At 35.0% G+C, this 12,749-nt stretch overlaps 1 protein-coding gene across 4 annotated transcripts in view; it reads left to right on the top strand.

Moving 5' to 3' along the window:
* Positions 1-543: 543 nt before the first annotated feature.
* dusp8a (dual specificity phosphatase 8a) overlaps positions 544-12,749 on the top strand; it is a 53,378-nt gene continuing 41,172 nt past the window's right edge. Inside the window, exon 1 of one of the 4 annotated variants that reach the window (XM_077211344.1) lies at positions 544-849. The gene's annotated coding sequence lies outside the window, so the exon portion shown is untranslated. Of the gene's footprint in view, positions 850-4,140; positions 4,248-12,749 lie in introns of those variants that run through there. The other 3 variants (XM_077211346.1, XM_077211345.1, XM_077211347.1) reach the window with 3 other exon arrangements.

Raw genomic sequence — 12,749 nt, 5'->3', positions numbered from 1 at the left:
TATTTTGAAGAATGTCGATAACCAGACATTTGATGGTAACCATTGACTTCCATAGTAGAAAAACAAAGTACAATGGAAGTCTTCCTTTGTTTTCACCATAAGAAGAAAAAAACAAACAAACACTCATACAGGTTTGGAACAAACGTTGAGTAAATGATGACAACATTTTCATTTTTGGGTGAACTATCCCTTTAACATTGCCATTAAATGTATGCCCATTTGACCCACTTTTAAGTATTAGCCTACACTAGTATTTTATTAGCATAATGCTAATAGTATTACACTAAAAGTTCACTTTCTTATGTGCATTTGTTGGTAGTTTATTCTCGTTCAAAGAAACAAAACAGCTGTAAATATTCAGTAGCCTATCGGGTTTATCTCATGTCCAGCGAGTGACCTACAAAGTGCGCACTAACCCTAACACGCTCGCTCTTTAAAACCTCAGTGTCCCTTTAATCTGCGGATCAGCGCGCTGACGTCAGCGAACCTCCAGGGCCACGCGCTCCCATTGGCTGGAGGTGACGTCAACGGCATTTTTTTCCCTCCTGAACCATGACCTCATCCTTAGTTCATTTATAGTGCCTAAGTGCACCTTCTGTTTTCCTGGCTGGCTAATGTCTACTATCGCTTATCTCTCTTTTTTTGTTACGGCGTCACTAGCTGGCCCAGTTGCGCTGTAGAAGAATGAAAAGGTTTTAATGGTTTTGTTATTCGCATGTGTGTGACAGACAGCAGTACAGACTCATGGTTAGTATACACTAGTGACGTCTGCTGGCGAATGGCTTCCCATCGGAGCGCAGTGCCCTACATGGAGAGCAGCTGAAACACTCGGGACCAGGGCAAACGGAGGTGAGTGCAGGCTATGAAAGGGGCGTATTGATATGTGAGACCTCACATTTAGGCATATGGCTTTATTTTGATGATAGTCGAAGAGAGGCTGTTTTTTGGGGGATGGACGTACTTGCGTGTATCGACCACTAGTGTGTCGTCTGAATGAGGGCAACTATGTGTCTCATGTTAAACCAGACAGTGGTCATCAAAATGTATCATCAATCGGCCATCATTTAGTGTTGAATAAGGTATTGTATAATGGTCATCGTCATCTCATGCGGAGTAATGACAGATTATATTGAATGTTTGTTTTCTGATTTGAGTGAGGTTTGTCATGCATGTCTCCATTGCAGTCTGAGAGCTTTGTGTCCTCTGTATGTACAACATCAGGTTTATAATACATTTAATTTACATGAAGCATTTCCATAATGTCCATATAGATAGATAGATTGATAGAATGTAGATAAACTATGATATTATTCATTTTGATCGTTAATTTATTAACAATATCAATAATGATATGCTGTTGTTATTAGTAATACAACACTATAATAAGAATTTAATTATAATTATTTTGATCAACTGAAAGGTTTGATCAACCTATTGAGTAATAATACAATAACAATAAATCATACTTATTTTATATGTATAATTGTTTTTATTTATTTAATTGAAATAAAAAAGTACATATTAACTTTGTTATATATAACTTCTATTATAACCTATATACAATGTAATATTATTTAGTTTGAATGATTATAAATAGTAATACATTTTTTATCATGAATTGATATGAAAAATAAAATAAATAATTTTTATTCTTTTTATATTATTAATCAATATTGCCATTGAATGATTAATCATAGATATTGACATTATATATATAAAATTTAACGTCTTGTATAAAAAATAAGGCATTATTAATTTTGATAATTTATTATTAACTTTAGTAATATGCTTTTATTATGTTATTATAATGTTTAAGTTCTCTAGTCTATAAATTAGCTTTATTATTACATAAATATAGCACAAATGTTCTAACAATGCTCAGATAGATAGATCGTGTGTTATTCTCAGGGCTGCATGGTTTAGATCTTGCTCTGTGTTTTATTATTACAGTGATTATGATTTTGGAGTGAGCGCACATGGTTATAATTTGTCTCAGAAGAAAAACTTTGTGAATGTTGTCTTTCTTTAAGGTATATAAGGACATAATTGATGCATTGATTTGAAACGCTGCCATATATTTGTGTGATTTAAAATGCTATCAAGCTAAAAAGCTCTTGCGCCATAATGTAAAAGGCAGATTGGCTCATGTTATCAAATCCAGTTCATCACAACAGATGATATCACTGCAACAATGATTAACAAATGCATGCAGGCTCAGACAGAACAATGGTCTATATCAACGGGCGCATGGCACAGAGTCCAAACAAGTGATGTCATCCATATAGTTAATGAATAACCCGGATTAAGATATTTTGCTTTCTGTGATATGTTTGTTCTCTGTTGTTCAGGTGCAGTCTATCATTATAAAGCAATCGCTTGTCACTGTAAATAGAGATGCACTTCTCTTTGTTTTGCTGTCATGGGCCATTTCAGCTATAAAAAAAGAAGAAGTAAAAAATAGATTTCTTTTTTGTAGTTTCCCGACATGCTACTCGGAAGTAGTGTCAAATCCCTGCAAATCAATAGAACAGATGTTTGGTGTGTTTCTTGCTTTGGGATGTGAGGCGACAGCCTCCGCAACCTCTCCGCATGCCCAGACAACTTTTTTCCCTTTTCCGTTTTTATATTCCGTTGCCATGGCAACTGTGTAGTCTCACTGTCTCCACATCAGCACTTTGCACCACTGTTGTTTATGCCGGTGTTTTTGATTAAGTAAATTAATACTGGTACACAGTTTGGAATACTTACGATTTTTTTGTGTGTGTTTTTGAAAAAGTCTCTTCTGCTCACCAAGGCTGTTTTTATTTGATCAAAAATAGAGTAAATCAGTGAAATATTATTACAGTGCAAAATAACGGTTTTGTATTTGAATCTATTTTTAAAACCTAATTTATTCCTGTGATGCAAAGCTGAATATTCAGCATCATTACTCCAATCTTCAGTGTCACAAGAAAATCATTCTAATATGCTGGTTTGCTGCTCAAGAAACATTTATTATTGTTCTTATTTTTTATTATCTGTGTTGAAAACAGTTTTAGCTTAATATTTTTGTGGAAGATTTAGCAAGAATGCATTAAATTCATATTATTCAAGAATCCTGAATAAAGTATCACAGTTTCCACAACAATACCAAGCAGCAAAAACATTTATAATAATAAGAACCATTATTATTATTTGAGTACCAATAATAATTGATAAAAATGAAGCACCAAATCATTATAATAAGAATGGTTTGTGAACGATCAGGTGAAACTGAAAACTGTGGTAATAATGGTGAAAAGAAATACATTTTCACATTTTAAAATATATTCAAATAGAAAACCGTAACAATATTTCACAGTATTACTGGGTAACACTTTACAATAAGGTTACAATCGTTAAAATTAGTTATATTAGTCAACATGAACTAACAATGAACAGCTGTATCTTTATTATATAATTAACAGAGATTAATACATACTGTAAGAAATGTATTTCTCATTGTTAGTTAATATTAGTTAACTAATCGAACCTTATTGTAAAGTGTTACCTATTACTGTTTTACTGTATTTTTTATCAAATAAATGCAGCCTTGGTGGGGACAAAAGAAAATTAAAAAAATTTGGCCTGAAGATGAAAATATGGATACATGCTACAACATTGCAACTAAAATAAAAATAGCATGTTACACCTTCGTCGTCTTTGAAAATACAAGACAGGTGTACTGTTAAAAAAAAAATCTTAATTTGTTATCGCAACTTTTTTTCTTTTGTCAAATCAAATTAGATAGTAATGTGGTATTTTGAGTTTTTATTCATTAAACCAATCTCATTCATTGTATTAACTCAATTTTTTTATTTCAATAAGGCAACCAGGTAACTTACTTTTTTAAGTTAAACCAACAATCATTTTTTACAGTGAACAGTGCAAGGTAATGCTCAGTCGGTGGTCTCGAGAGAATACACACACCTTCTCATTTCGACATACACTGTGTCAAACTGCAGTGCACAGCCTCCACCCCCCCCACCCCCCACCTCAACCTTGCAACTGGAGTTGTCAAGCCGAAGGAACGCCATTAGACACATGCAGCGTCAGCCTTGTTATTCTCTGACGTGCCATCACTTCTTCCTCTCATCCTGCGGGCCGCGGGGGGGCTGTTGTCATGCTATCGACCGTCCGATTGCAGGAGAGGTTACAGTGAGGGTTTCTTTTCTCCAAGGTGTGGCTGTACATCCTTCCTGTGGAGCGAATAAAGAGACAGAAGGGTGGTAAGGAGGTTTCAGTCTCTGGTGGATTATTGCGTGTCTGGAATCCTGCATGTGTTTGTGTTCTGGTGAGAATATGCAGGTTATGCCTACTTATGGTGACTGGGATTGTGATCAAAACAAGGCGTCCATGTTGGGATGCTGGTTGCGTGAGGCTGGTCCTCTGGCAGCGTCGCTCTCGTACCGCACTGGGTTTGTTTATGTGGACATGATGTGAAACGAGCCGTTTCATTATGAAACTGAGGGATGATTATTTGACTTGCAACTGTTTAGAGAGAAACACTGGAAGTGCGAAGTGAAATAGAGATTGTGTGTGTGCGTTTGTTTATGTTCTTAAACATTCTGCTGGAAAGCTTGTTTTTCTTCTTTTGTTTCCTATATAGCAAAAAGTCCTTTATTTAATATATACATAATATATACAATATAAACAGAAATGTGTGTATGAGAGTCTGTGTGTGCTTCAGTCTCTCCCTCCTGAATTCTGCAAGGCGCTGCAGATATCTGAACGTTGCAGCATCACCCTGCCTCAATGCAGCAGCAGGGGAAGAGTGAGAAATAGATAGAAAGATAAAGTGTGAAAGTTTGAAGCAGCTTATATTCAAGGTTATTATTGTTAACAAAAACTACTACAAAGATGAAAACAAGCATTAGGCTAAAACATTTGTTTTTGCATCTGAACAAAAATTAAACAAACTGTAAATGTGCACTAAAATACAAATAAAAACTCAAGACATTTTCATAATTCTTTGTTTTTACTTAATTTTTCATATTATTTTTTATTTTTATTTTTGTTAAGTAAAATGACAACTAAATAAACTATAAATGTGGTTAAAAAATTTTTTTTTCATTTGTTTTTCCTTAATAGTGTTTTTGATTCATTAAATGACAAACATTCATTTATTTCAGTAAAATAAAAACAAAATGTTTGGAAGCGAACAAAAACGAAAACTATAAATGCGTGATAAAATACAATAAAAACTTAAAGGGTTAGTTCACCCAAAAATGAAAATTCTGTCAGTAATTACTCACCCTCATGTTGTTCCAACCCCGTAAGACCTTCGTTCATTTTCGGAACACGAATTAAGATATTTTTGATGAAATCTGAGAGCTGGATCATTCCTCCATACTAGTCCATAGGCTTCTTCAGGGATTGAACTTCCCATTTCCTTCTCTGTGGGCCTCGAGTCAGGTTACTAGTTTAACAGCATAAGCTTCTGTTGTTGTACGTCACACGCATCACACACATGACCAGTGTCGGCCAATAGTGAGCCTACGTGTGACGGAGCTCTACCCAATTACACTAGTTTAACTGACTAGAGGCCCACAGAGAAGGAAATGAATAGTTGAAATAAAGTCGTTATTTATGCTTGTTTTTGTGCACAAAAAAGTATTCTCGTCGCTTGATAAACTAAAGATTGAGCCACTGTAGTCATTTGGACTATTATAACGATGTCTTTAATAACTTTTCGAGGCCGGGAAGTTCAATCCCTTAAGAACTAGTATGGAGGAGTGATCCAGCTCTCAGATTTCATCAAAAATATCTAAATTCGTGTTCCGAAGATGAACGAAGGTCTTACGGGGTTGGAACAACATGAGGGTGAGTAAATACTGACAGAATTTTCATTTTTGGATGAACTATCCCTTTAATAAAACTGGATAAAAATAGTCATGTACGTTTCTTTATATTTTTTCATTTAGTTTTAAGTAAAATAAAAACCAAAACATTTGCACACAAACACAAAATATAATTTTGTTTTATTAAAGTACAAACAGAAAATTGGATAAAGTCTTCATAGATTTTTGGTCATTTTTTGAGTTTTCGTATTTTCAATCAATGTTGGAATAACTGATTTAATTAATCTCTTAAAGGTAGCGTAGGAAGTGTTTTTCATAAACACTTTTTGAAACTCTCTTCTAATCCTGATAGCATTTTAAGATAGATACATATATCTTATGTGAAAGTCTGAGAACCAAAAAATGTTCGTCCAATCATTGCATTCGGTCCAAATTCAATGATAGGATGTCCTACCTGCCTGTCAACCTATTGCAAACCTTCACACACATGCTCATGCAGACATCACACGTCATCAGCGCGATTCATGAGACAAATGCAGAGTTAGACAGATGTCATTCACAGAGCACTGTGAATGCACTCGACTCTGAGTCAATTAAATGAATCGTTTTTCAAACGAGTCATAAGCCGTTTCGTTGTGACGTCAAGACGAAACATTAGCATATTGCCCGCCCACTTATTACAGGCGCAGACACCAGGGAAAACTTGAACCTCAAACACTGCAGCTGATTCCTGTGGATACTGGATAGCATCATGTTGAAAAGACGCTGTGCTCTATGCAATGTGAAGGTAAAGCCAGTGTTTTTTCACTGCTCAAGGACGAGCATGTGGAAAATCAGTGGTTAAAATGCATCTTTACCACAGTACCACAGCAGTGTAATCCTAATCCTTTGCTGTGTACCCTTTATTTTCGACTGCTTCTCAAATCTCGGAGTTCAATGTAGGATTCACAAACCGTTTGCTCTTGAAAGATGGTGTTCAAAATACTTAGTTTTGAGTTTTATATTGTGTTGGACTCCTGCTAACTGGTTAACTCACATTATTACTGTCTTACTGAAATACTTCTGCTGATCAGTTGTGGGCCACTATTACCTAAAACTGTTTCTATTAATGCAGATTGTCTGTCGTTCTCACTACTTTGAGGAAAGATTAAGCATAGAGCAATGATTTGTTCTACCAACGTTTATGTTTCATCAGTCATTCACGCTATAGACCTCGGCTAATGTATGCACTGTTGTTGATACAGTTTCCACATGTTCACCGCAATAAATTAGAAAACAATACTTGGTAAATAAATATGTACAAGTAAAATAATCGGTTTGTTGATGGACATGCACTTGTTTATGCTGATGCTGAGGAATTACAGTTGCAACATCTCATAATGTTCCTCAAACTGAGTAGCGTATCACTGAGAAACGTCCTGCTCGAGTCGTCCTTATATAGTGAATAACTAGTTCTTCCAGTGTTTCATCATCGGACTCACACTCGGATTGATATGGTAAAATCAGCGTCATTGTTCGTTTCTGTGTTTACTTTACAGTGTAGGAAGCCTCAGGACAGCGCTTAGAAGAGAGGGTGGGATCAAAGCTAGCTTGCTATTGCTAGTCTCTCCGAAATTGCCTACCCCAGCTTTAAGCCTGACTTTAGACTATTGGTGTATTCTGTCAAAAGAACCAACCATTTAGACAAGATGCGACTGTCTGATCATCATGCAAAACAACAGACCAGATTGTTATTATTAAAGAAATAATTCACCCAAAAATGTCATCAGTTTCTTACCCCAATGTTATTCCAAACCTGTATAACTTTATTTCTTCTGTGGAACACTAAAAAAGATATTCTGAGAAATGTTTCAGTGTTTTTTCCCTTTACAATCGAAGTCAATGGGCACCAATGCTGTTTGGTTCCAATGTTCTTCAAAATATCTTCTTTTGTATTCTGCAGATAATATAACTTATTATAAATGATAATAGAACTTTAATTTTTGGGTAAACTAACCCTTTAAGGGTTGTTCGAGCCATTATAGGAAAATGGAACAAAAATACAATTAAATAAAAAACAAAACAAAAATACAAATGGAGTAAAACATATTTTTGAACCATTAAAACTTACCATAAAATAAACGTATTAAATAAAAAGCTAGTTAAATATCCAAACCTTGAATAACCCTGCTTCCAGTCAGTTAGAGGAGAGCTTATCCTGATCATCTGCTTAACCTTAACCTTAACCTTAACCAGAGCCTTGGTTGTCTTCGTTCTGTGTGCTATCTCTGCGTAGTTGCTCACTAACGTGCTAATGCACAAGGCTCTGCTGCGTTCAGTGAGAAGGGTTTTTTCTAGGAAACTGATTATATGTAAGTCTTCGGTCTGCCGAAGGCACCAATTCTAAAGCAGCAGAATTTGTCATAGAGTGGCATGTTTGTCCGGTTTGAGGAGAAAGGTTTCCTCTTTCCACTTTCACTTTTGGTGTGGTTAACCTTCCATTAGTAAGCCAGTGGAGGAGGGTGACAGCCAACACCATGATTTTTTTTTATGACGGGTGTTGTGTAGAGTAGACGTTTGGAGGAATACGACTCCAAATATATTTAGTTTGAGAATATTTCATGTTATGTTGGACTTTGATCATCTACTATGATATTTGTATGTGTTTGTGCTTTTTTAACAATGTTAATCATAGGTTCCAATTACAGTTACTGTTACTTCTGTAAAATCATAATTTTACAGACCAAACCTGCATGACTGAAACATAAAAGAAGATATTTTGAAATAACATTGGATCCCTTTGACTTACATTATATGTACAGTTGAAACATCTTTTTGTGTTCTCAGATGAAAGTCATACAGACTAGCTAGATTTACATCCAAAGTTGTGAATTTAAATTATGGACAAAATTGGAATATCACATACAACATTTGCGAATAAAGCAGCGTTTCCATTCCATGTGTTAAGGAGAACAGAATGGCTCACTTCCTGGAAAATGAGCGCAAAATATATGTTAGAAAAATGGAAGTTGATTCAATGGGGGAATCTTCTGTGGCTCTTTTTTATGCAAATCATAAATAATTTGGGCCACGGAAATCAATAAATGCTGTAATAAGGGGTAGGCGATATGACCAAATTATTATTTCATAATATGATAAACGATATAGTTATTTTGTGTTATTTTATCTTATTCCTGTTATTAAAAAAAATAAAAAAAATAAGCAAATTTCATACAATAGGAATATAAAAAATATGAATTAAACAAATTAATGTTTTTGCAGGTACAATAGGTTTATTTAACATGCAGTTAGAATGAGTACAGAAATTTATTCTCTTGTCTCTCACGATAGACATTTTATACAGTGGGAACTATATTTCCTCATACCGCCCAGCGTCAACTCTCATGTTATCATGCGTTCAGAGGCACTGTTGCCTTTTTCGCATTTCTTCACCTTTCTTCACCTTTGTTGCCATTGGCTTTTGGCTTGCTTAGTTGGGGACATTTAATATTATATTCAACAATATTATTATAACATTATTTTCCTGTTATCTCTGTAAATCTGCTTTGAAACAATCTGTATTTTAAAAGCGCTATATAAATAAAGGTGACTTGACTTATCCAATCACATCCTCTGTTGAGGCACATGAGTTTTTTTTTTTTGCTTATTGAAGGATTTATTCTGTAAATGTGTTTCTATTGTTCTTATCAGATTAAAAAAAATATCTACCTCAATTGAGCGTGTACATTTTTTGAAAGGCATATTTTTAGAATGCACTTCTCGGTATTTCCGCCCTGCATTTTTTTGTCGAAATCCAAAAATCCTCATAAAATGGTAGATGGAAAATAAATGATGACAGAATATTTTAGGTCAACTTTCCTTTTAGAATGAAACAGTCACATAATAGTAACTATGGTAATCATGGTAAAGTGTTGGACTGAATGGGTTGCGAACACAACCATTTTTCTCAGCTAAACTAGGCTGTATGATTTACTGTAATGTAGTTATGGCTTTCTATTCATACGATTACATGAACCCACTGCAGTGTTGCTGCTGCAAACGAATACTTCCCTCATCCTCGACTGGCGCTCGGTTTAGTCTTTTGCTCTGCATAATGTAAACGAGTGAGAGATTGGATTGAGAGGTTTGGAGATTGAAGCATTCAGAAGGTCATTGCATACTCAAGCGGTTCCTGCTCTTTCAGGCCTGATCAACACATCACCCCACTCATACACAGTCATAAACAATTCCTCTCCCTCCCTCACAGATGCCTTCCTCCAACACAGATGCACGTACATTGAACATATAAAACTGTTTTCAGTCTGCCAAGTGGAATATTTAGTCTAAATGTGCCTCTGCAATAACAGGATTACTGAAAAGACTATATGATCCTTGCAGCCGTGGCTATAAATGGCACATTTTTCCAGTCTTGTTACATAATCTGTATTGGTTCAGTTTCCTAACGTCACATCCTCTCTGGCTGTAATATAAACACGGTCAGTATGTAATGTATCGCATATTTCCGATAAAGATCTGCTGAGCTAGAATCAGTATTGCCATTCATAAAATACTTATACTGTGAAATGAAAACATAATTGTATGAGCCCACAGCTTCATTATGGACGCATAAGTTCGATGGTAATCATAGGATTGCACAAAATACAGTTAAACTTTGATAACTTTAACATAATATAGTTACGTTGCTCACAGTTTGATAAAACATGTTTTAAATGTTAAATACCAATGTAGTAATGACTGTTTTTGTATAATACAGTGAATTAAATATCTTAAAATGAAGGATATTTATCACATTCTTTTTATTTGGAACATTATAGTCACAAACTAAAAGATAAGATTTACAAATGAATGCTTAAATGTATCTACAATGGTTTAATAAACAGTATTTTAAAAGCATTACCTAAATATACAGTTCTTACAATTTAACAATAGCATCACCTTTCTATCCAATACTAAACCTAAGGATTGTAAATAGTTGCTATTGTCATTTTAAGAATTTAACTAGGCCTATATAATGTATAATATTTTATTATTTTATTTTTTCGAAGAATACAGCCTTTCATGCTAAAATGACATTAAAATGTAAATAAACAGTAGTTTTAATAGATAATAGTATATAAACAGGCTTTTTGGCTATGGTAAAGATATGGTAAATGAACTATTCTACTCTATAATTAGCATAGCAGGTGTGTTACAATACTTTTGAAGTAACTCTCTCTGTACTTCATACTTAAGCATTTGGGATCTATGTGCAGTTAAGAATTGGTTGTTATGATCACTGGCAATAAATGAGAGGGGGTACTTGATGAATTTATTGAAGATTTTAGTGTAACAGCAGATGTTGTTTGGGCTGCAGCTGGCTTTCATACTCCCAGAGCTTAGTTTGCCCTAACGCAGGTGGTTCCTGTTTCATTAGTGTCGTTAAGGCCAGAAACATACGCAAATGCAGACGTGAATGCTTGGCCAATGAATTGCAAGTGCGCTGTACGTGCAGACTTAAAGTGTGTTTATGCACTACTGTGGTGGTAGCAAACCTCAATAACCGAGGAAGCGATAAATTTAGCTTTAAACGTTTGTGCCATTAATCCGGAATATTAATCCATAATTCTTCTTATTCAGGCTGCTAGCTATTAACATGTAATTTAATTAAATTAATTAGCCAAGCAAGCTTCTGACTGTAGAATCTAGTTAAGTCTAGTTAATCTAGAAATTTCCATTAGTTTACTCTTATGCATTTTATAGCGGCGCTAATAAAAATGCAATTATAGCAATGCTAAGAATGCAGTGCATACTTTATGAATTGCAGTCTGACAGATTTAAAGAGATAGTTCACCCAAAAATAAAAATTTTATCATCATTAACTCACCCTCATGTCGTTCCAAACCCGTAAGACTTCCTTTCATCTTCGGAACACAAATGGAAGATATTAACGTTTGAGCTTCAGCAAGAACCAATGAGGTTCATTCTCGTGTTATGCAGCATGTTTGAGCTTCAGCAGCAAGAACCAATGAGTTTCATTCTCATGTTACGCAGCCACGTTTGAGCTTCAGCATGAACCAATGAGGATCATTCTCGTGTTACGTGGCACGTTTAAGCTTCCCCAAGACGTTTGTTGTCAAGCGTCAAGCAGGTTCGGTTGAGCTTCTGTTTGTGTTCGCTGATCAATGTTTATGTGAAAAAAAGCCTAAATTAAATATATCTTCATTTCGTGTTCCAAAAATGAACTAAAGTCTTACGGGTTTGGAACAAAACGAGGGTGAGTAATTAATGACCGAATTTTTATTTTTGGGTGACATTACAGCGTCACCCGGACAGTGACAAATATCAGCGTCTATGATAAATGCAAGGAAAAATTGTTTAAAAAAATAGCAATTTTAGAGATTAAAGAACTGTACTTTGTATTGATGTTAGATTCATGTTGTTCTTAAAAACTTAAGTAACACTTTACAATAAGGTTTCATTTGTTAGCATTAGTTAAAGGGATAGTTCACCCAAAAATTTTAATTCTGTCAGTAATTACTCACCCTCATGTTGTTCCAACCCCGTAAGACCTTCGTTCATCTTCGGAACACGAATTAAGATATTTTTGATGGAATCTGAGAGCTGGATCACTCCTCCATACTAGTCCATAGGCTTAAGGGATTGAAACTTGTTCCCCGAAAAGTTATTAAAGACATCGTTAAAATAGTCCAAGTGACTACAGTGGCTCAATCTTAAGTTTATCAAGTGACGAGAATACTTTTTGTGCGCAAAAAAACAACAAAAATAACGACTTTATTTCAACTATTCATTTCCTTCTCTGTGGGCCTCGAGTCAGTTCACTAGTATAATAGCGTAAGCTTCTGTTGTTGTACGTCACACGCATCACACACATGACCAGCGTCGGCCAAAAGTGAGCCTACGTGTGATGGAGCTCTACCCAATTACACTAGT

The sequence above is a fragment of the Siphateles boraxobius genome, unplaced genomic scaffold (genome assembly GCF_051911475.1).
Source record: "Siphateles boraxobius isolate OS27281-9 unplaced genomic scaffold, OSU_SipBor_1 65, whole genome shotgun sequence".
NCBI classification, from domain to species: Eukaryota; Metazoa; Chordata; class Actinopteri; order Cypriniformes; family Leuciscidae; genus Siphateles; species Siphateles boraxobius.
This window is presented reverse-complemented; position numbering and strand designations above follow the sequence as displayed.